We start from the raw sequence: 24335 nt of genomic DNA, 5'->3' as shown, positions 1-24335 counted from the left end.
TAATATCTCCATTGTTCATCTGATTAAAATATTTTTTTCAGATTTACCATATGAATAAGATGATTTTAAAAGATAAAAAACAAATAAGTTTAACTCTGTAAACTACAAACCAAAATACAGTTTACATACACATAAAATTGATTTTTCAGAACTTATTTTCCACTAATGTCTTCATAAATTGATTGGCTCTTCATTTATAATAAAGCTATTTAGGGGACTGTAATAGATAACACTAGAAACAAAAACTCTTAAATAATTTAACCAAATTTAGTCTTTTCTTTCCATTTCTAGGCTCTCTACGCTAAGCCTAACAACCAAACTGTGTCCTACTAATGAATCCATGTTTAAAATTATGCTAGCTAATCCTGTAATTATCTGCTCTTCCTTCTCTTTTCAAATCTCTGAAGTTCTACTTCCATATGTTTTCCTTTTCTTTTATAATATCACTCCTCATGCACTGATTCTTTTTTTCACTTTTAGTTTATCCTCTCCTCATGCACCAATTTTTTTTTTGCTTTTAGTTTAAAGATAATTAGATTTTGCTTTCCTTGAATGAATCTTCATAAAGGTGGCTTCCTCTAGATCCCACCTTTTTAATCTGCTTAAACCAAATGAATGAATGTATAAATGAAATAAATCTAGCTTCTACTCTCACAACTTTCTCTAAATTCTCTAATTAAAATCCCAATAACCAAATTCAGTAACTGTTTCTCATCCTAACCTCTTTTTAAAAATTTTGCTGCATTTGACACTGTTGACTTCTCCCTCCTCAATGTCTTCTCCTGTACTTGCTTTAATGTCTCCCTTCTTTTCACATTATTACATTTCCATCAGATTGCCTTGTTCATCACCTTCTTCCCTCTCACTTATAATGGCCTTCTAAATCTCTCCCTTTGCACTTATTCCTCAAGAGTTCAGCCAGTTCCCACATTTAAATTACTCTTAGGTCATACAGCACATGTGTGAATGCAAAAATGACAAAACTTCTGGGCACCAGATGAAACACTATAGGTGCACAGACTCTTTCCACCTTGGTGCAAATTTAAACGATCTTCCCCTTCCTTGGGCTTACCCAAGTGTGAAAACTATTCACAGAAATCCTGGGAATTGTTTCCAATTTTTTAGCCAGGACACCATGCCTTATTTATTATAAAGAGTTCCTGTGAATACTCCAAGGTCATGTGGAATTCGACATGTCAAAAATCAAAGTTAGTTTTTCACACCCAAATTTCCTGTTATTTCAGATCCCAAGATCTCATAACCAGGCCCTGCATACTCAACTTTCTAACATGTCCCTTCATTTTTTTTTTTCAGAGACCACCACACTAAGGCAAGACCCTACCATCTGACAACTTCACTATTTCGGTAGTCTCTTGCTGGAAATGCTTATCTCTTCAGTATCTTTACCTGATAACTAATTATTGATTTCAAAATAAAGTCCACTAAAGGCTTACAATCCTTTGCATGATCTGGCTCCCACTTTCTTCTGTAATGTTAGTATTAGAATTAGTCTCCCTGACATTTCATAAACCTTGTGCTTTCCCTTGACAGTCTGTTAGCATTGTAATTAAACAACTGTTTATTTGTAAAATTATCTGTTTTATATTTGCTCCAGAAGAATCACATGAAAGTAAGAATCACCTGTGAAAATGAAGATTGTGTCATCTTATTCAATCTTTATGTCTATAACTTAGCACAGCATCTAGCACATAGTAGGCCATATATATATATATAAAGTGGAGAGCGAGAGAGAAATAAATGCAAATACTAGAATAGCATCATTTTAAAAATTGAAAGTGTCTGGTTAGTTATAGCATATACTGAAAAATCCATGAATAATAGAGGGCAAATTCTGCCATGTAAACAGAGGAATAATTAGTAACCATTAGTTATTCCCACAATTTTATAGAGGTCTGGTTTCCTTAGAGAACATCATCAATCATTGCTACTGTTACAGACCTTATACTTCAGTATCTCCAAAAGAGAACACTCCCTAATACTTACCATTTAACATTAACATTTTAACTAGTCCATCTCTCTTTATTAATGAGAGCTAGCATTGACACAAACAGCTGGAAGGAAGAAAGAGCTATTTTTAAATGAAACACGACTTTTATTCATCTGTTTAATATTTTAAAACGTGACATGGCAGAAAAGCTAACAGAAATATACATGAACAGAGTATATAACAGTTTTTCTATTTGTACCAATGGAAGAGAAAATTAATATTGATTTATTATTTGTTACTAAGTGTAGAAATAGAAATGCCAGAGTTAAAATTTCCATAGCCCATTTCTAGTCAGATAGACCTCCACCATGCCATTTCCACTGTGACCTTTCGTTAACAGAACTTTTTTTTTTTTAGTCAGAGTCTTCCTCTTGTCACCCAGGCTGGAGTGCAGTGGTGCAATCTCAGCTCACTGCAACCTCTGCCTCCTGGGTTCAAGCCATTCTCCTGTCTCAGCCTCCCGAGTAGCTGGAATTACAAGCACGTGCCACCATACCCGGCTAATTTTTGTATTTTTAATAAACACAGGGTTTCACTGTGTTGGTCAGGCTGGTCTTGAACTCCTAAACTCATGATCTGCCCGCTTCGGCCTCACAAAGTGCTGGGATTACAGGTGTGAGCCACCGCACCTAGCCAACAGAACTTTTTATATGCAACTTCATTACTTACTGAGTAACCATGTAACAACATATCTGTGCCACAGGATGATACTAATATTTAGCTTGTATATAATGAGATAATGCGTCTAAGACTTTTATCACAGAGTTTAGCACATAGAATCAATAGCTACTGACTCTCATTATTGTTAATATTGAATACCTATGGGGAGAGATTTGATAAATTTCTTTGACATCAAATTCCAGTGCCAATAGCCAGTTCTCTCAGAAGATTTTTTCCAATTAAGGATAAAATGTTTTGGTTTTTTTGAGATGGAGTCTTGCTCTGTCACCCAGGCTGGAGTGCAGTGGCATACTCTTGGCTCACCACAACCTCTGCCTCCCAGGTTCAAGCGATTCTCCTGCCTCAGCCTCCCAAGCAGCTGGGACTACAGGTGTGTGCCACCACTCCCAGCTAATTTTTGTATTTTTAGTAGAGACGGGGTTTCACCATGCTGACCAGGCTGGTCTTGAACTCCTGACCTCAGGTGATCCACCCGCCTCAGCATCCCAAAGTGGCAGGATTACAGGGGTGAGCCACAGCCAAGGATAAAATTTTTATCTACAATGTAAACTCATCAGAACCATTTGCAAAATCATCATTTAGTCCTATCCACACCAGTCACTGCCTGCTTGCTTATTAAGATCTTTGCTCAATGAGTTATATGATTACCCACAATTTGCATTTTTTGGCACTATAGTAAGTCCTCTACATTTGCAATCACCTGTATGCTACACGTCATTCAAAGATGAATGCCTGATATATGTCATCAGGACAGCAAATATTTCTTCTCTTATACTTATTTTGCACACAATGCAATTGATCTAACTCCCAAGTCACTTTGGGATGCGAATTTTATACTGAATATTTCTTTAGCACAGCCATTTCCATCCTTGCTTCTTTGCCATTTTTTCCCTACAACATGGACACCAGGTCAATGTCTAACAGAATTATAAAGTATTTCCCTCTGTTAAAAGAACCTTCAGAAGATACTCCAGCACAGCCAGTGCCAAGCACTAAGGAGACAACCCAAGAGGGAATGATATCTGCCTCTCCTCCTACTATGCTTATACTCCCTATCCAAGACAGAAATAGGAGACCCAACACCACAGGCCAGTGAAGACGATGTGTGAACTCCAACTAGCTCTCTTCATGACAATCACGCATATGGATCCCACTCCACAACAGATGATATTCCAAAAAGAAGAACATGAGAAGAAACCATCATTGAAGAGGCACCTGACCTTTGGTAATACCAAAGATTTTCTAGGACTCAGCTCATTGGGAATGACATGGGATAGCAATTCCTCAGAACTCACTGCCTGCCTCAGCAAGTACTATAACTCATCAAATTTTCTTTTTTTTTTAATTAATTTATTTTTTGTTATTATTGTTATACTTTAAGTTTTAGGGTACATGGGCACAATGTGCAAGTTAGTTACATATGTATACATGTGCCATGCTGGTGTGCTGCACCCATTAACTCATCATTTAGCATTAGGTATATCTCCTAATGCTATCCCTCCCACCCTCCCCCCACCCCACAACAGTCCCCAGAGTGTGATGTTCCCCTTCCTGTGTCCATGTGTTCTCACTGATCAATTCCCACCTATGAGTGAGAATATGCGGTGTTTGGTTTCTTGTTCTTGTGATAGTTTACTGAGAATGATGATTTCCAGTTTCATCCATGTCCCTACGAAGGACATGAACTCATCCTTTTTTATGGCTGCATAGTATTCCATGGTGTATATGTGCCACATTTTCTTAATCCAGTCTATCATTGTTGGACATGTGGGTTGGTTCCAAGTCTTGGCTATTGTGAATAGTGCTGCAATAAACATACGTGTGCATGTGTCTTTATAGCAGCATGATTTATAATCCTTTAGATATATACTCAGTAATGGGATGGCTGGGTCAAATGGTATTTCTAGTTCTAGATCCCTGAGGAATCGCCACACTGACTTCCACAATGGTTGAACTAGTTTACAGTCCCACCAACAGTGTAAAAGTGTTCCTATTTCTCCACATCCTCTCCAGCACCTGTTCTTTCCTGACTTTTTAATGATTGCCATTCTAACTGTTGTGAGATGGTACCTCATTGTGGTTTCGATTTGCATTTCTCTGATGGCCAGTGATGGTGAGCATTTTTCATGTGTTTTTTGGCTGCATAAATGTCTTCTTTTGAGAAGTGTCTGTTCATGTCCTTTGCCCACTTATTGATGGGTTTGTTTCTTTTTTTCTTGTAAATTTGTTTGAGTTCATTGTAGATTCTGGATATTAGCCCTTTGTCAGATGAATATGTTGTGAAAATTTTCTCCCATTTTGTAGGTTGCCTGTTCACTCTGATGGTAGTTTCTTTTGCTGTGCAGAAGCTCTTGAGTTTAATTAGATCCCATTTGTCAATTTTGGCTTTTGTGGCCATTGCTTTTGGTGTTTTGGACATGAAGTCCTTGCCCATGCCTATGTCCTGAATGGTAATGCCTAGGTTTTCTTTTAGGGGTTTTATGGTTTTAGGTCTAACATTTAATTCTTTAATCCATCTTGAATTAATTTTTGTACAAGGTGTAAGGAAGGGATCCAGTTTCAGCTTTGTACATATGGCTAGCCAGTTTTCCCAGCACCATTTATTAAATAGGGAATCCTTTCCCCATTGCTTGTTTTTCTCAGGTTTGTCAAAGATCAGATACTTGTAGATATTCAGCATTATTTCTGAGGGCTCTGTTCTGTTCCATTGATCTATATCTGTTTTGGTACCAGTACCATGCTGTTTTCATTACTGTAGCCTTGTAGGGTAGTTTGAAGTCGGTAGCGTGATGCCTCCAGCTTTGTTCTTTTGGCTTAGGATTGACTTGGCAATGTGGGCTCTTTTTTGGTTCCATACGAACTTGAAAGTAGTTTTTTCCAATTCTGTGAAGAAAGTCTTTGGTAGCTTGATGGGGATGGCATTGAATCTATAAAGTACCTTGGGCAGTATGGCCATTTTCACGATATTGATTCTTCCTACCCATGAGCATGGAATGCTCTTCCATTTGTTTGGATCCTCTTTTATTTCATTGAGCAGTGGTTTGTAGTTCTCCTTGAAGAGGTCCTTCACATCCCTTGTAAGTTGGATTCCTAGGTATTTTATTCTCTTTGAAGCAATTGTGAATGGGAGTTCACTCATGATTTGGCTCTTTGTCTGTTATTGGTGAATAAGAATGCTTGTGATTTTTGTACATTGATTTTCTATCCTGAGACTTTGCTGAAGTTGCTTATCAGCTTAAGGAGATTTTGGGCTGAGACAATGGGGTTTTCTAGATATACAATCATGTCGTCTGCAAACAGGGACAATTTGACTTCCTCTTTTCCTAATTGAGTACCCTTTATTTCCTTCTCCTTCCTGATTGCCCTGGCCAGAACTTCCAACACTATGTTGAATAGGAGTGGTGAGAGAGGGCATCCCTGTCTTGTGCCAGATTTCAAAGGGAATGCTTCCAGTTTTTGCCCATTCAGTATGATATTGGCTGTGGGTTTGTCATAGATAGCTCTTATTATTTTGAGATTCGTCCCATCAATACCTAATTTATTGAGAGTTTTTAGCATGAAGCGTTGTTGAATTTTGTCAAAGGCCTTTTCTGCATCTATTGAGATAATCATGTGGTTTTTGTCTTTGGTTCTGTTTATATGCTGGATTACATTTATTGATTTGCATATATTGAACCAGCCTTGCATCCCAGGGATGAAGCCCACTTGATCATGGTGGATAAGCTTTTTGCTGTGCTGCTGGATTGGGTTTGCCAGTATTTTATTGAGGATTTTTGCATCAATGTTCATCAAGGATATTGGTCTAAAATTCTCTTTTTTGGTTGTGTCTCTGCCCGGCTTTGGTATCAGGATGATGCTGGCCTCATAAAATGAGTTCGGGAGGATTCCCTCTTTTTCTATTGATTGGAATAGTTTCAGAAGGAATGGTACCAGTTACTCCTTGTACCTCTGGTAGAATTCAGCTGTGAATCCATCTGGTCCTGGACTCTTTTTGGTTGGTAAGCTATTGATTATTGCCACAATTTCAGAGCGTGTTATTGGTCTATTCAGATTGCACTTCTTCCTGGTTTAGTCTTGGGAGGGTGTATGTGTTGAGGAATTTATCCATTTCTTCTAGATTTTCTAGTTTATTTGCATAGTGGTGTTTGTAGTATTCTCTGATGGTAGTTTGTATTTCTGTGGGATCGGTGGTGATATCCCCTTTATCGTTTTTTATTGCATCTATTTGATTCTTCTCTCTTTTCTTCTTTATTAGTCTTGCTAGCAGTCTATCAATTTTGTTGATCCTTTCAAAAAGCAGCTCCTGGATTCATTAATTTTTTGAAGGGTTTTTTGTGTCTCTATTTCTTTCAGTTGTGCTCTGGTCTTAGTTATTTCTTGCCTTCTGCTAGCTTTTGAATGTGTTTGCTCTTGCTTTTCTAGTTCATTTCATTGTGATGTTAGGGTGTCAATTTTGGATCTTTCCTGCTTTCTCTTGTGGGCATTTAGTTCTATAAATTTCCCTCTACACACTGCTTTGAACGTGTCCCAGAGATTCTGGTAGGTTGTGTCTTTGTTCTCGTTGGTTTCAAAGAACATCTTTATTTCTGCCTTCATTTCGTTATGTACCCAGTAGTCATTCAGGAGCAGGTTGTTCAGTTTCCATGTAGTTGAACGATTTTGAGTGAGTTTCTTCATCCTGAGTTCTAGTTTGATTGCACTGTGGTCTGAGAGACAGTTTGTTATAATTTCTGTTCTTTTACATTTGCTGAGGAGAGCTTTACTTCCAACTATGTGGTCAGTTTTGGAATAGGTGTGGTGTGGTGCTGAAAAAAATGTATATTCTGTTGATCTGGGGTGGAGAGTTCTGTAGATGTCTATTAGGTCCGCTTGGTGCAGAGCTGAGTTCAATTCCTGGGTATCCTTGTTAACTTTCTGTCTCATTGATCTGTCTAATGTTGACCATGGGGTGTTAAAGTGTCCCATTATTATTGTGTGGGAGTCTAAGTCTCTTTGTAGGTCACTCAGGACTTGCTTTATGAATCTGGGTGCTCCTGTATTGGGTGCATATATATTTAGGATAGTTAGCTCTTCTTGTTGAATTGATCCCTTTACTATTATGTAATGGCCTTCTTTGTCTCTTTTGATCTTTGTTGGTTTAAAGTCTGTTTTATCAGAGACTAGGATTGCAACCACTGACTTTTTTTGTTTTCCATTTCCTTGGTAGATCTTCCTCCATCCTTTTATTTTGAGCCCATGTGTGTCTCTGCACGTGAGATGGGTCTCCTGAATACAGCACACTGATGGGTCTTGAGTCTATATCCAATTTGCCAGTCTGTGTCTTTTAATTGTAGCATTTAGTCCATTTACATTTAAAGTTAATATTGTTATGTGTGAATTTGATCCTGTCATTATGATGTTAGCTGGTTATTTTGCTCATTAGTTGATGCAGTTTCTTCCTAGCCTCGATGGTCTTTACAATTTGGCATGATTTTGCAGTGGCTGGTACTGGTTGTTCCTTTCCATGTTGAGTGATTCCTTCAGGAGCTCTTTTAGGGCAGGCCTGGTGGTGACCAAATCTCTGAGCATTTGCTTGTCTGTAAAGTATTTTATTTCTCCTTTGCTTATGAAGCTTAGTTTGGCTGGATATGAAATTCTGGGTTGAAAATTCTTTTCTTTACGAATGTTGAATATTGGCCCCCAATGTCTTCTGGCTTGTAGAGTTTCTGCCGAGAGATCTGCTGTTAGTCTGATGGCCTTCCCTTTGTGGGTAACCCGACCTTTCTCTCCAGCTGCCCTTAACAGTTTTTCCTTCATTTCATCTTTGGTAAATCTGACAATTATGTGTCTTGGAGTTGCTCTTCTCGAGGAGTATCTTTGTGGCGTTCTCTGTATTTCCTGAATCTGAATGTTGGCCTGCCTTGCTAGATTGGGGAAGTTCTCCTGGATAATATCCTGCAGAGTGTTTTCCAACTTGGTTCCATTCTCCCCATCACTTTCAGGTACACCAATCAGACGTAGATTTGGTCTTTTCACATAGTCCCATATTTCTTGGAGGCTTTGTTCGTTTCTTTTTATTCTTTTTTCTCTAAACTTCCCTTCTCACTTCATTTCATTCATTTTATCTTCCATCACTGATACCCTTTCGTCCAGTTGATCGCATCGGCTCCTGAGGCTTCTGCATTCTTCATGTAGTTCTCGAGCCTTGGCTTTCAGCTCCATCAGCTCCTTTAAGCACTTCTCTGTATTGGTTGTTCTAGTTATACATTCGTCTAAATTTTTTTCAAAGTTTTCAACTTCTTTGCCTTTGGTTTGAATTTCCTCCTGTAGCTCGGAGTAGTTTGATCATCTGACGCCTTCTTCTCTCAACTCGTCAAAGTCGTTCTCTGTCCAGCTTTGTTCCGTTGCTGGTGAGGAGCTGTGTTCCTTTGGAGGAGGAGAGGTGCTGTGCTTTTTAGAGTTTCCAGTTTTTCTGCTCTGTTTTTTCCCCATCTTTGTGGTTTTATCTACTTTTGTCTTTGATGATCGTGATGTACAGATGGGTTTTTGGTGTGGATGTCCTTTCTGTTTGTTAGTTTTCCTTCTAACAGTCAGGACCCTCAGCTGCAGGTCTGTTGGAGTTTGCTAGAGGTCCACTCCAGACCCTGTTTGCCTGGTACCAGCAGCAGTTGCTGCAGAAGAGCGGATTTTCGTGAACCGTGAATGCTGCTGGAGTACCTGGCCATGTGAGGTGTCAGTCTGCCCCTACTGGGGGGTGCCTCCCAGTTAGGCTGCTCGGGGGTCAGGGGTCAGGGACCCACTTGAGGAGGCAGTCTGCCCGTTCTCAGATCTCCAGCTGCGTGCTGGGAGAACCACTGCTCTCTTCAAAGCTGTCAGACAGGGACATTTAAGTCTGCAGAGGTTACTGCTGTCTTTTTGTTTGTCTGTGCCCTGCTCCCAGAGGTGGAGCCTACAGAGGCAGGCAGGCCTCCTTGAGCTGTGGTGGGCTCGAGATTCCCGGCTGCTTTGTTTACCTAAGCAAGCCTGGGCAATGGCGGGCGCCCCTTCCCCAGCCTCGCTGAGGCCTTGCAGTTTGATCTCAGACTGCTGTGCTAGCAATCAGCGAGACTCCATGGGCATAGGACCCTCCAAGCCATGTGAGGGATATAATCTCCTGGTGCACCATTTTTTAAGCCCGTCGGAAAAGCACAGTATTGGGGTGGGAGTGACCCGATTTTCCAGGTGCCGTCTGTTACCCCTTTCTTTGACTAGGAAAGGGAACTCCCTGACCCCTTGCACTTCCCAAGGGAGGCAATGCCTCGCCCTGCTTCGGCTCGCGCATGGTGCGCTGCACCCACTGTCCTGCGCCCACTGTCTGGCATTCCCTAGTGAGATGAACCCAGTACCTCAGACGGAAATGCAGAAATCACCCGTCTTCTGCGTCTGTCATGCTGGGAGCTGTAGACCAGAGCTGTTCCTATTTGGACATCTTGGCTCCTCACTCATTAAATTTTCTAACAGTAAACTCGAAATGGAAGTTTGGAGGAAAATAGGAGCCCCTTCTTTCTGGAGTCCTTAAATAGGACAAGCTCACCCAAAAATATGACAACAACAACATATAAAAATCTAGGATCAGGGGTATCCAAGAGACAGAATATAGTCATGGGTTCTTAGTTTCTGTTTCTGGTTGGGCCAGTAAATCCCCTTTCTCATCCCTCTTTTCTGCTTATCATTAGAGACAGAAATTAAAAACCATGGTTTCAGGCTGCTAAAAGCCTAAAGTAAAACAAAACAACAACAAAATAAGGTGGCTTGGATAAACTTGATAGATGTATTGTTTCCAGTATTTGGCCAGACTCACTTTTTCTCTTGTATTCCCTAACTCTCTGGTCTTTTCTGAATTCTGACTTTGGCTCCAATGGTCACCTTAGAAGAGCTTCACTAAGCATGCATTTCAGACACACTCCCTGGCTGGATCCTCTGCAGTCATTCAATTATGACCTAGTTTTTGCTCACAGGTTTTAAATACTATTGATGGTAAAAGTTGTTTCTGCCTTCTTCCCAGGTTAGCATGTCTCAAGTAATTCTCCTCAAATTAAACAAATCTAAATTTTTATATAATTTTAATTAAAAACCAAATGTATACTTTTAAAATATTTTCTTCTTAACTTTCGAATCTCTTTATAGTCCCTTTAAAATTTTCATAAAGTAATTTAGAGCCAAACAGTTTTACAAGGCTTGTGGGAGAAAAATATTGTCCCTTTACTATCCTATTTCTTGCCCTACTTAAGCAACTATTTTCAACTCTTTCATAATTTTTAACTCTAAATAGCAAAAATATCTTTGCTTTTCAGTTTTATCCATTTTTCTATTGATTTCTAAATAATCAATAATTGTACAATTTTGAATAAGGATTTCAACTAACATTGTAATTAGAATAATAAGTTTTCTATGAGAAATTTTTGAATCATTTTTATTACACAATAGAATGACATTATAATTTAATCATTTTCTCTTCTGTTGGATATTTATTTCCAACATAGAGGAGAGATGGCCATGTAAAGTAAAAATTAAAACACACTCCGGTTTAGAAATCCAGGTGGCAAGATGACATTAACATTCTCACAGAATGATGGTTATCCCCAGTGTGACAATTCCTTTTGGATTCTTGACAGATGAGCACCTACCTGAAGAACAGGGTTCCATGGAGTTGTAAAACCTAACAATGCATTCCTAAGAACTAACACTCAGTGTGCCAGCTAGCTGGGAAATGAAATCCCTGGTGTCTTGCTGGAAAACAAAAGCAAAAATAACTAAAAAGATGGCCTACTGCTGAACAATCCTTTTTGTATGATACCAATCAAAAGGCTTATGAAATGTAAGGTTTTCTATGTCAGCAGGAAGGCTGTAGAAGGTGATGAGTCATTTTGTCTAAAGCAATTCTTCATCATTTAGAACAGGATAAAAGTCATCTTAACACTGCCAGTCAGCTGCCCTGCCTTGACATCTGGACATGGATGTCCTACAGGGAGAACAGATGAGTGATGATGAAGATGACAAGCACTGGCATCACCATGAGTCTTGGGGAAAGCTCAGAAAAGCCAGAAGAGAAGCTATGGCTTAAATAGCCATCACATGGCAGCTGTCAGGATCAGTCATTTTTAAACTTTTTCTTTTCTTGTGAGAAGGATCTTTTACTACTCAAGTTTTAAAGAAGTCGTCATAATTCTTGTCATTGTTGGTATCTAGAACTATTTTTCAATTTGCTAACTAAAAATTAAAATACACAATGCCATAAATGATAACAGCAGTGTCTCTCAACAAGGACTGTGGAAATGCTTTCCCAGAGTGCACCCATAAGGTATTTTAAGTCTCAATGCCTTTGCATATGCCATTCTGTCTACGAGAGTCCTCCCTGCTCCTCTCCAAGCCTCCAATCTCCTTAGCCAGGGGAATACTTACCATTCAAGACACAGGATTCAACAATCTCCTCCCCCACAGCTTTACTAGGACCTAATTCTGTACGAAGAAGCTGTTCTACCCCTCCCTAAGGCACACAATGAGGATGCTGCCTTACCTCTTGCCTGTGTTTCTATTCCCCAGCTGTCCTAGCTCACCCTTGTCCCAAGACCATTGTCCCTGTCCCCACAAGTTTTTCCCACATCCCTGTGAATTTCTCTGAGAACCTCTTACCCTGGTGCTGGAGAGGGCCTAACCCAGAGACCTGTTCTGGGAGGCTGAGTGGGATTTTCCTGCAGCCTAGGTAAAGGTCCTACATTCTGAGCTCAGAACCACCAAAGGCTATGCCATCCATCTCCTTTCAACAACCACTTAGAAATGTCAGTTCAAAGACTATCCTAACAACCTAGACTCCACCCACATCCCAAGATATTTTAAGGGGAGGACTAAGAGAAAGAAGGCTACCCTTTTGAGTGCTTCAGGGTTTTTAAAGAGACTATTCCCATCACCACACAGCTACCCTCCCCACAGTGGTAGGAATGAAGAGGGGCTTCTTCCCCTTCCCAAAGCAAAGGAGGAGGACTCCAGGAGAATCAATACTAATATAACGTAAAATACAATTTTGGCTGGGAGCAGTGGGTCATGGCTGTAATCCCAACACTTTTGGAGGCCGAGGCTGGCAGATCACATGAGGTCAGGAGTTCGAGACCAGCCTGGCCAACATGGCGAAACCCCATGTCTACTAAAAATACAAAAATTAGCCGGGCATGGTGGAGCACGCCTGTAATCCCAGCTGCTCAGTAGGCTGAGGCAAGAGAATCGCTTGAACCTGGGAGGCAGAGGTTGCAATAAGCCAAGATCATGCCACTGCACTCCAGTCTGGGAAACAAAGCAAGACTCCATCTCAAAAAAAAAATGTGTGTGTGTATATATATATATATACACATGTGTGTGTGTGTGTATATATATGTGTGTGTGTATATATATGTGTGTGTATGTATATGTATATGTATATATGTATGTATATATGTGTATATATGCATGTATATACATATATATGTATGTATATATGTATATATGTTTGTATATATGTATATATGTTATGTATATATATGTGTATATATATGTATTTGTGTATATATGTATATATATAGAGAGAGAGAGAACAATTTTATTTTCCTAATTTAGGCTCTTCTAGAAAAAACACCTGAGCAAGAGCTCAAATGCAAAATTAATTTATTTGAGAGATACAGGAAGTATTAGTAAGGGAGAGGAGAAATGAGAAAGGGGAGGGTGGGCAACTGGAGGTTAATCTGTCTGGGGAAATTCAGAGTCAGTGTAAACCACATGTCTGAGAGTGTTCTTTAATATGCCAGGGAGCTGGGGCATTTATACATCAACTCCAGTGACTAATATGTTGAAGACTGCCTACACACGAGGGTGGTGGTGTTAGTAGGCCAGCACTCTAAGACTACTTCAGGTAACACGTGGATAAGAAACTGGACTCTGTTAGCAAGAGAGAAGGCTCTTAGACAAAGACATACAGATGCTGAAAGTTAGAAGATAGGCTTGGATGCACTAAGGTGGCAAGGACAAGGATATAGATAAAGCACTAAAAGCATTTGCTATGTTTATTATCATTTTGCCAGTAAATGGTAACTGTACATCACACTTTATATTGCATATTATCTACTGCATATAGAACATCAGTTTAAGTACAAGGTTAATACATATAAACCCAGTGTGATTCTGGATAATCCCTTTTGGTCTCAGTTACAATGTACATGTTATTAAGTACATGTTATTAATTTTTTAAATTGCCTCACCAGATATTTTCAAGAGAGAGACTACACGGTGTGAAGCATGTAGGGTGCCTGGTTGACTGGAGTCCCATTAAGGGTGTTATCCGGTAACTGAGCAGGAGTTCAATTTTTCTGTATTCTAGCAGTGCTTAAACTGTACCAATTTAAAACTTTTAACTCTCAATATCCATTGACTTATTTTATTTGACTTCCTCTCTGATATGGAATGACATTTCAATGAGAGAGGAAACTGAATCATATATTCGTGAATTTTTCAGATTCACAGCTAGTGACAGTTTAACCTAACATTCAAGACGCCTCTCAATTCAGTTTTCTTTTCCATTTGTGAACCTCCTGAGTTCTTCCTTGACTTTCAGTTCTTAAAATTATCCAGAGCCCATGGATATCAGTACAACACTAACACCAATATATGGCTATTGCTTTAAAGATAATGTTTATTTTCTTGTCAAACTGATGTTCATTTGATGATATCTCTACAGAAACAATACACACATACAATGTCTGACACATTAAGATAAAGTGGAGGATCTATATTCATATGTGCATCATCTTCTAAGTTTCTTCAAAAAATTCAGTACCAAAAAGATCCATTACATTTTTAGAGTAGGCTTTAGAGTTTTCTCTGGTAGTATACAAGGTAATAATTTCTTTTTATTTTCTGTGCTCTCAGATATCCCAATAATGGGAAAAACATGTTGTTATGAAACAAGTGGAAAAATACTGTCTGTACTGAGAGGCATGCAACAAGAATGATGACATTAGGTAGGCTTTCATCTAATCAAATATATTGCTATATTCCTGAAAAGGGGAATTTGGGGATATGAGAAATGGAGAAAAAGGCCCAGAGCACAATACAGTCAATAAAAGTTTTCCCTATGAGAAGGGGTATTCTTTTTCCCTTTTTGTAGGGAACTGACACAAATATTTTGAATGAATGGTTAGTTTAATTGATTTTTGACATTTTGGAGTTTCTCACCTTAGAAGTACCAAAAGTTCACATTGGTTTTCTGTTTATAAACATATATTTCATTTAGCCCTCCATTTAGATGAATACAATGATGATTAATGGTTGTTTAGTAAATGTATTAGTCAACTGGAGCTGCATAACAGAATACCATAAATTAGGCGGCTTAAACAACAGAAATTTATTTCACACACTTCTGAAGGCTGACAAATTCAATATCAAGGTACTGACTGATTCAGTTCCCCAGTGAAGGCTTTCTCTTCCTAGTTCCCAGTTGGGTGCCTTCTCACTGTGTCCTCACATAGCAGAGAGAGACAGAGAGAGAGAGAGATTGAGAACTCTGTTCTCTCATTTTCCTTATAAATACACTAATCCCATCATGAAGATCTGACCTGTATTAGCCCGTTTGCATGCTGCTAAAAAAGACATACCCAAGATTGGGTAATTTATAAAGGAAAGGGGTTTAATTGACTCACAGTTCAGCATGGCTGGGGAGACCACAGGAAACTTACAATCATGGCGAAAGGGGAAGCAAACACGTCTTTCTTCACATGGCAGCAGCAAGGAGAAGTGTGGAGTGAAGCGGGGAAAAGCCTCTTATAAAACCATCAGATCTCATGAGAACTTACTATCATAAGAATAGCAGCATAGGGGGAACCACCCCCATGATTCAATTACCTTCCACCAGGTCTCTCCCATAACACATAGTGATTATGGGAACTACAATTCGAGATGAGATCTGGGTGGGGACACAGCCAAACCATATCACCATCTTTATGAACTTATCTAAACCTAATTACCTCCCAGAGGCTCCATTCTCAAATACCATTATACTAGGGATTAGAGCTTCAACATATGAATTTGGGGCTTCAACATATGACACACACACACATTCAATTCATAACAGTAAGACTAGGACTCAAAAGAGTGATTCCTGGATGGTTATGTATTTTCAAGAATTTCAGGTATTACACATCTGAAAGAACAACAACAAGCACCATAGAGAGTTATGAGGCACAAACAAACACACACACACACATATTTTAGATTTTATTTTACTTTAAGTTCTGGGATACATGTGCAGAACATGTAGATTTGTTACATAGGTATACATGTGCCATGGTGGTTTGCTGCACCTATCAACTGGTCATCTAGGTTTTAAGCCCCACATGTATTATGTATTTGTCCTAACGCTCTCCCTCCTCTTGCCCCCCACCCTCCCACACGCCCTGGTGTGTGATGTTCCCCTCCCTATGTTCATATGTTCTCATTGTCCAACTGCCGCTTATGAGTGAGAATGTACAATGTTTGGTTTCCTGTTCCTGTGTTAGTTTGCTGAGAATGATGGTTTCCAGCTTCATCCATGTCCCTGAAAAAGACATGAATTCATTCTTTTTTATGGCTGCATAGTATTCAATGGTGTATATGTGACACATTTTCTTTATCCAGTCTATCATTTATGGGCATTTGGGTTGGCTCCAAGTCTTTGCTATTGTAAGTAGTGCTGCAATAAACATACATGTGCATGTGTCTTTACAGTAGAATGACTTTTAATCCTTTGGGTATATACCCAGTAATGGGATTGCTGGGTCAAATGGTATTTCCAGTTCCAGATCCTTGAGGAATACCCACACTGTCTTCCACAATGGTTAAACTAATTTACACTCCTACCAACCATGTAAAAATGTTCCTATTTCTTCACAGCCTCACCAGCATCTGTTGTTTCCTGACATTCTAATGATCACCATTCTAACTGGAGTGAGATGGTATCTCATTGTGGTTTGATTTGCATTTTTCTAATGACCAGTGATGATGAGCTTTTTTTCAAGTTTGTTGACTTCATCAATGTCTTCTTTTGAGAAGTGTCTGTTCTTACCCTTCACCCACTTTTTGATGGGGTTGTTTGTTTCTTGTTCCTTGTAGATTCTGCATATTAGCCCTTTGTCAGATGGATAGATTGCAAAAATTTTCTCCAATTCTGTAGGTTGCCTGTTCACTCTGATAATAGTTTCTTTTGCTGACATAAGCTCTTTAGTTTAATTAGATCCCATTTGTCAGTTTTGGCTTTTATTTCAATTGCTTTTGGTATTTTAGTCATGAAGTCTTAGCCCATTTCTATATCCTGAATGGTATTGCTCAGGTTTTCTTCTAGGATTTTATGATTTTAGGTTTTATATTTAAGTCTTTAATCTATCTTGAGTTAATTTTTGTATGAGATGTAAGGAAAGGGTCCATTTTTTGTTTTCTGCATATGGCTAGCCAGTTTTCCCAGCACCATTTATTAAATAGGGAATCCTTTCCCCATTGCTTGTTTTTGTCAGGTTTTTTGAAGATCAGATGGTTGTAGATGTGTGGTGTTATTTCTGAGGCCTCTGTTCTGTTCCATTGGTTCTTATATTTGTTTTGGTACCAGTATTGTGCTGTTTCGGTTACTGTAGTCTTATAGTATAGTTTGAAGTCAGGTAGCATAATGCCTCTAGTTTGTTCTTTTTGCTCAGGATTGTCTTGGCTATACGGGCTCTTTTTTGGGTTCCATATGAAATTTAAAGTACTTTTTTCTAATTCTGCAAAGAAAGTCAATGGTAGCTTGATGGGAATAGCATTGAATCTATAAATTACTTTGGGCAGTATGGCCATTTTCACGATATTGATTCTTCCTATCCATGAGCATGGAATTTTTTTCAATTTGTTTGTTTTCTCTCTTATTTCCTTGAGCAGTGGTTTGTAGTTCTCCTTGAAGAGGTCCTTCACGTCCCTTGTAAGTTTTATTCCTAGGTATTTTGTTCTCTTTGTAGAAAATGTGAATGGGAGTTCATTCATGGTTTGGCTCTCTGCTTGTTAATTATTGTTGTATAGGAATGCTTTTGATTTTTGCACATTGATTTTGTATCCTGAAACTTTGCTGAAGTTGTTTATCAGCTTAAGGAGTTTTTGGGCTGAGACGATGGGGTTTTCTAAATATACAATCATGTCATCTGCAAACAGAGACAATTTGACTTCCTCTTTTCCTATTTGAATACTCTTTATTTCTTTCTCTTGCCTGATTGCCCTGGCCAGAACTTTCAATACTATGTTGAATAGGAGTGGTGAGAGTGGACATCCTTGTCTTGTGCTGGTTTTCAAAGGGAATGTTTCCAGCTTTTGCCCATTCAGTATTATATTGGCTATGGGTTTGTCATAAATAGCTCTTATTATTTTGAAATATGTTCCATTAATACCTAGTTTATTGATACTTTTTAGCATAAAGGATGTTGAATTTTATAGAAGGCCTTTTCTGCATCTATTAAGATAATCATGTGGTTTTGTCACTGGTTCTGTTTATAGGATGAATTATGTTTATTGATTTTTGTACATGGAACCACCCTTGCATGCCAGGGATGAAGTCAGCTTGATTGTGGTGGATAAGCTTTTTGATGTGCTGCTGGATTCACTTTGCCAGTATTATATTGAGGATTTTTGCATTGATGTTTACCAGGAATATTGGCCTAAAATTTTCTTTTTTGTTGTGTCTCTGCCAGGTTTTGTTATTAGGATGATGCTGGCCTCATAAAATGAGTTAGGGAAGAGTCTCTCTTTTTCTATTGTTTGGAATAGTTTCAGAAGGAATGGTACCAGCTCTTCTTTGTACCTCTGGTAGAATTTGGCTGTGAATCCATCTGGTTCTAGGCATTTTTTTTTTTTTTTGGTTGGTAATCTATCAATTACTGCCTCAATTTCAGAACTTGTTATTGGTCTATTCAGGGATTCAACTTCTTCCTGGTTTAATATTGGAAGAGTGTATGTGTCCAGGAATTTATCCATTTTTTCTAGATTTTCTAGTTATTTGAGTAGAGGTGTTTACAGTATTCTTTGATGGTAGTTTGTATTTCTGTGGGAATAATAGTGATATCCCCTTTGTCATTTTTTATTGTTTCTATTTGATGCTTCTTTCTTTTCTTCTTTATTAGTCTAGCTAGCAGTCTGTCTACTTTGTTAATCTTTTCAGAAAACCAGCTCCTGGATTCTGATTTTTTGAAGGATTTTTCTTGTCTCTATCTCCTTCAGTTCTCTCTGATCTTAGTTATTCTTGTCTTCTGCTAGCTTTTGAATTTGTTTGCTCTTGCTTCTCTAGTTCTTTTAATTGTGATATTAGGGTGTTGATTTCAGATCTTTCCAGGTTTCTGATATGGTCATTTAGTGCTATAAATTTCCCTCAACACTGCTTTACCTGTGTCCCAGAGATTCTGGTACATTGTCTCTTTGTTCTCATTGGTTTCAAAGAACTTATTTTTTTCTGCCTTAATTTCATTATTTACCCAGTAGTCATTCAGGAGCAGGTTGATCAATTTCCATGTAGTTGTGCAGTTTTGAGTGAATTTCTTCATCTGAGTTCTAATTTGATTGCACTGTGGTCTGAGATACTGTTATGATTTCTGTTCTTTTGCATTTGTTGAGGAGTGTTTTACTTCAAATTATGTGGTTGATTTTAGAATAAGTGCTATATGGTGCTGAGAAGAATGTATATTCTGTTGATTTGGGGTGGAGAGTTCTGTAGATGTCTATTAGGCTTCATCCAGAGTTGAGTTCAAGTCCTGAATATCCTTGTTTATTTTCTGTCCTGTTGATGTGTCTAATATTGACAGTGGAGTTTTGAAGTCTCCCAGTATTATTGTGTGGGAGTCTAAGTCTCTTTGTAGGCCTCTAAGAACTTGTTTTATGAATCTGGGTGCTCCTGTATTGGGTGAATATATATTTAGGATAGTTAGCTCTTCTTGTTGCATTCATCCCTTTACCATTATGTAATGCCCTTTGTCTTTTTTGATTTTTATTGGTTCAGAGAACAGGATTGCAACCTCTGCTTTTTTTTTCTTTCCATTTGCTATTCCTCCGTCCCTTTATTTTGAGTTTATGTGTGTCTTTGCACATGAGATGGGTCTCCTGAATACAGCACACTGATGGGTATTGACTCTTTATCCATTTGCCAAGCTGTGTCTTTAATTGGGGCATTTAGCCCATTTACATTTAAGGTTAATATTGTTATATGTGAATTTGATCCTGTCATCATGATGCTAGCTGGTTATTTTGCACATTAGTTGATGCAGTTTCTTCAAAGTGTCATTGGTCTTTATATTTTGATGTGTTTCTGCAGCGACTGGTATTGGTTTTTCCTTTCCATATTTAGTGCTTCCTCCAGGAGCTCTTGTAAGGCAGGTCTGGTGGTGACAAAATCACTCAGCATTTGCTCATCTGGAAAAGGTTTTATTTCTCCTTTGGTTACGAAACTTAGTTCAGCTTGATATGAAATTTGGGGTTGAAAATTCTTTTCTGTAAGACTGTTGAATATTGGCCCCCACTCTCTTCTGGCTTCTAGGGTTTCTGCAGAGAGATCCGCTGTTAGTCTAGTGGGCTTCCCTTTGTAGGTAACCTGACCTTTCTCTCTGGCTGCCTTTAACATTTTTTCCTTCATTTCAACCTTGCAGAATCTGATGCTATGTGTCTTGGGGTTGCTCTTCTCGAGGAGTATCTTAGTGGTGTTCTCTGTATTTCCTGAATTTGAATGTTGGCCTGTCTTCGTAGGTTGGGGAAGTTCTGGATAATATCCTGAAGTGTGTTTTTCAACTTGGCTCCCTTCTCCACATCACTTTCAGGTACACCAATCAAATATAGGTTCAGTCTTTTCACATGGTCCCATATTTCTTGGAGGCTTTGTTTGTTCCTTTTCATTCTTTTTCTCTAATCTTGTCTTCATGCCTTATTTCAGTAAGTTGATCTTCAATCTCAGATATCCTTTCTTCTACTTGATCAATTCGGCTATTGATACTTGCATGTGCTTCACAAAGTTCTTGTGCTGTGTCTTTCAGCTCCATCAGGTCATTTATGTTCCTCTCTAAACTGGTTATTCTAGTTAGCAGTTCCTGTAACTTTTTTATCTGGGTTCTTAGCTTCCTTCCATTGGGTTAGAACATGCTCCTTTAGCTCAGAGGAGTTTGTTATTATGCACCTTCTGAAGCCTACTCCTGTGAATTCAACAGTCTCATTCTCTGTTCAGTTTTGTGCCCTTGCTGGAGAGGAGTTGCAATCATTTGGAGAAGAAGAGGCATTCTGGTTTTTGGAATTCTCAGCGTTTTTGCTATTTTTTCCTCATCTTAGTGGATTTACCTACCTTTGATCTTTGAGGCTGATGGTCTTTGGATGGGGTTTTTGTGTGATGATCCTTTTTGTTGATAATGTTGTTGTTGCTTTCTGTTTGTTAGTTTATCTTCTAACAGTTGGGCCCCTCTTCTGCAGGTCTGCTACAGTTTGCTGGAGGGTCCACTCCAGATCCTGTTCACCTGGGTATCACCAGTGGAGGCTGCAGAACAGCAAAGATTGCTGCCTGCTCCTTCTCTGGAAGCTTCATCCCAGAGGGGTACTGGCCTGATGCCAGCCAGAGCTCTCCTGTGTGAAGGATCTGTCCACCCTTGTTGGGAGGTCTCTCCCAGTCAGGAGTCACGGCGGTTGGGGACCCACTTAAAGAGGCAGTCTGTCCCTTAGAAGACCTTGAGCGCTATGCTGGGAGATTCACCCTTGTGAGGATCAGCTGCCCTCTTCAGAGCCAGCAGGCAGGAAAAATTAAATCCACTTAAGCTGTACCCACAGCTGCCCCTTCCCCCAGGTGCTCTATCCCAGGGAAATGAGAGCTTTATCTGTAAGGCCCTGACTGAGGCAGCTGCCTTTCCTTCAGAGATACACTGCCCAGTAAGGAGGAATCTAGAGAAGCAGTCTGGCCACAGCCGCTTTGCCACGCTGTGGTGAATTCTGCCCAGTCCAAACCTCCCAGGCTTCCTTAGCACTGTCAGGAGAAAACTGCCTACTCAAGCCTCAGTAATGGCAGATGCCCCTTTCCCCACCAAGCTCAATGGTCCCGGGTCGCCTTCAGACTGCTGTGCTGACAGTGAGAATTTCAAGCCAGTGGTTCTTAATTTGCTGGGCTCCGCGGGAGCGGCACCTGCTGAGCAAGACCACTTGGCTCCCTGGCTTCAGCCCCCTTTCCAGGGGAGTGAATGGTTCTGCCTCACTGGGATTTCAGGTGCCACTGGGGTACAAAAAAATTCCTGCAGCTAGCTTGGTATCTGCCCAAACAGCTGCCTAGTTTTGTGCTTGAAACCCATGGGCCTGGTGGTTTAGGAACATGAAGGAATCTCCTGATCTGCAAATTGCGAAAACCATGGGAAAAGTGTAGTATCCAGGCCAGGTACCACAGTCCCTCAATGGCTTCCCTTGGCTAGGGGAGGGAGATCCCCCAGCTCCTTGCACTTTCTGGGTGAAGCAACTCCCTACTCTGCTTCTGGACCCTCCATGGTTTGTACACACTGCCTAACCAGTCCCAGTGAGATGAACTGGGTACCCCAGTTGGAAATGCAGAAATCACCCGCCTTCTGCATTGGTCTCGCACGGACCTGCAGACCAGAGCTGTTCCTTTCAGCCATCTTGGCCCCTCCTCCTTGAGGCACACATATTAATGTGTACAGATTCTTCTTAATATCTAGAAAGGAAATAAAAGAATTATTGAGAAGATTATCATTATGTCCATTAGAGATTTTTTTACACTATTAGAACATAATTTGAACATCTATATAAGAGTGGGACAGAATGTGAGCTGTTTTTTGTGGTTTAGTTCAGAATAACCTCCTAATCAAATCTGAAAGGCAGCTCACAATTACATCTACAAAGTGTGAGTTTTCTGGGAACAATGTGGTAAATCGTTAATCCAGCAAATATTATTATGAGAAACAAAAGATACAACGGTGAATATTTTACGGTATTTGACTTCTTGGAGATTGAACTCAAATGAGGAAAGCACTAAACTAAACAGACAAGTATAATGCAAAATAAGTATGAGTATAATGCAAAATAAGTAGTGGGAATACATAAGAGGGACAACGAACCCAGATTTTGGGATTCAGGGAAGACTGGCAGTTGGCCATGAGGGAGACATGGAAGAGCTATAAATATATTCCAGACAAGGGCACTGAGGCAAAGGAATGCACAGCACCTTCGGGAAACCAAAACTAGTTTGCTGGGCTGCAGAGAAGTGAGTAAGGACTATACATGGTAACAAATGGGCCAGGTAGGTGGGGACCTGACAAGTCATATTAAAAAGTTGGAAATTTGTCTGAATATAATAATAATTATTTAAGGGAGCTTAAGGGAGAAAATTTCATAATCTTGTGCACATTTGAATGATCACTCTGGCTATGCCATGGATACTGTTCTTGGAAAATGTTAGACTTGCAGGCAGGGAAATTCTGAAGGGTGTTCTAGCAATAATTCAGATGAAAAAGAATGGCGACCTGAACTAGAGTAGTGATGGTGGGTGTGGTGAGAAATAAATGTAGTTGAGATATTGACAAAGTAGATTTTGTAGGCCCTAGTGATTGGTTGGCTGCCAGTAAGGAGGAGAGAAATATTCAATACTTCTGGTCTGGGCAATTGGACAGATACTATGCCACTTACTACTGATTGGAAATTGAGGAAGAGGTGCAGTTTTGGTGTGTTAAGCCATTCCCTGTAAATGAAATTAGTATTTACATAATAATATTTATCATTTTTTAAATTGTCTCATATAATATATATTTACAGGTAATGAATTCAAGGCTTAAAAACATTAAATATCTTGCCTAAGATTACACAGATCATAAAAGATAACACCTGAACTGGGACCAGATATTATATGTTGAGCACTTTTGCTTATTGCACTCTGCCTGCCTCCCCTAGAAACTGCATTAAATCGTAAGAGGGATAATATCTTTAGTACTAATATCACTGACTTCCGGAATGATGTTCTCATGACCTGAAAGGGATGATGTTACCTTCCAAGCTATTCAATTTACTCATTCAGCAAGGCAATTTCAACCCCCCAGAGTATACTATCTTCACTGGCATCTTTATTTTTAAAATAACTACCTTGAAATAGCTTTTCTACTTTTCCCTTCAAAGTATTCCACAACAAGTTGGAAATGCAGTTTGAAAAAAAAAAAATCAGAAATAGGTTCTCTTCAGATAATTAAATTATCTTATTTTTGTGATCATTGCATGACAAAAATACCAAGAAGTCTATTTCTCTGACTATAGATAAATCATTTACCATGGGCAGTTTTAATATATTCCCTTTTCTGCAGCAATTTTCCCCATATTACTGTCTCAGCACCACAGAGGCTTTCTGAGATCAATATCTAAAGGGGCTTTGCTCATATAAATCAAGTAAAATCTAATTTTTCCACATTTGTAAGATAGTAATAAGTAACGGATACAATGTTTTCAGTCATCTTTTTCTTTCACACATTTTTATTAAACTTGGTATCGGCTACAAGTTATCTATATCAAAATCTAGTAAAAGGGATTCTGGGAGGATGGTAGCAGCAACAAGCTTTGAATTCCTACATAAAAATAGATAGAAAAACTACATAGAATCAACCATGGC

This window comes from Pongo pygmaeus, chromosome 2, assembly GCF_028885625.2.
Source record: "Pongo pygmaeus isolate AG05252 chromosome 2, NHGRI_mPonPyg2-v2.0_pri, whole genome shotgun sequence".
NCBI lineage: Eukaryota > Metazoa > Chordata > Mammalia > Primates > Hominidae > Pongo > Pongo pygmaeus.
This window is presented reverse-complemented; position numbering follows the sequence as displayed.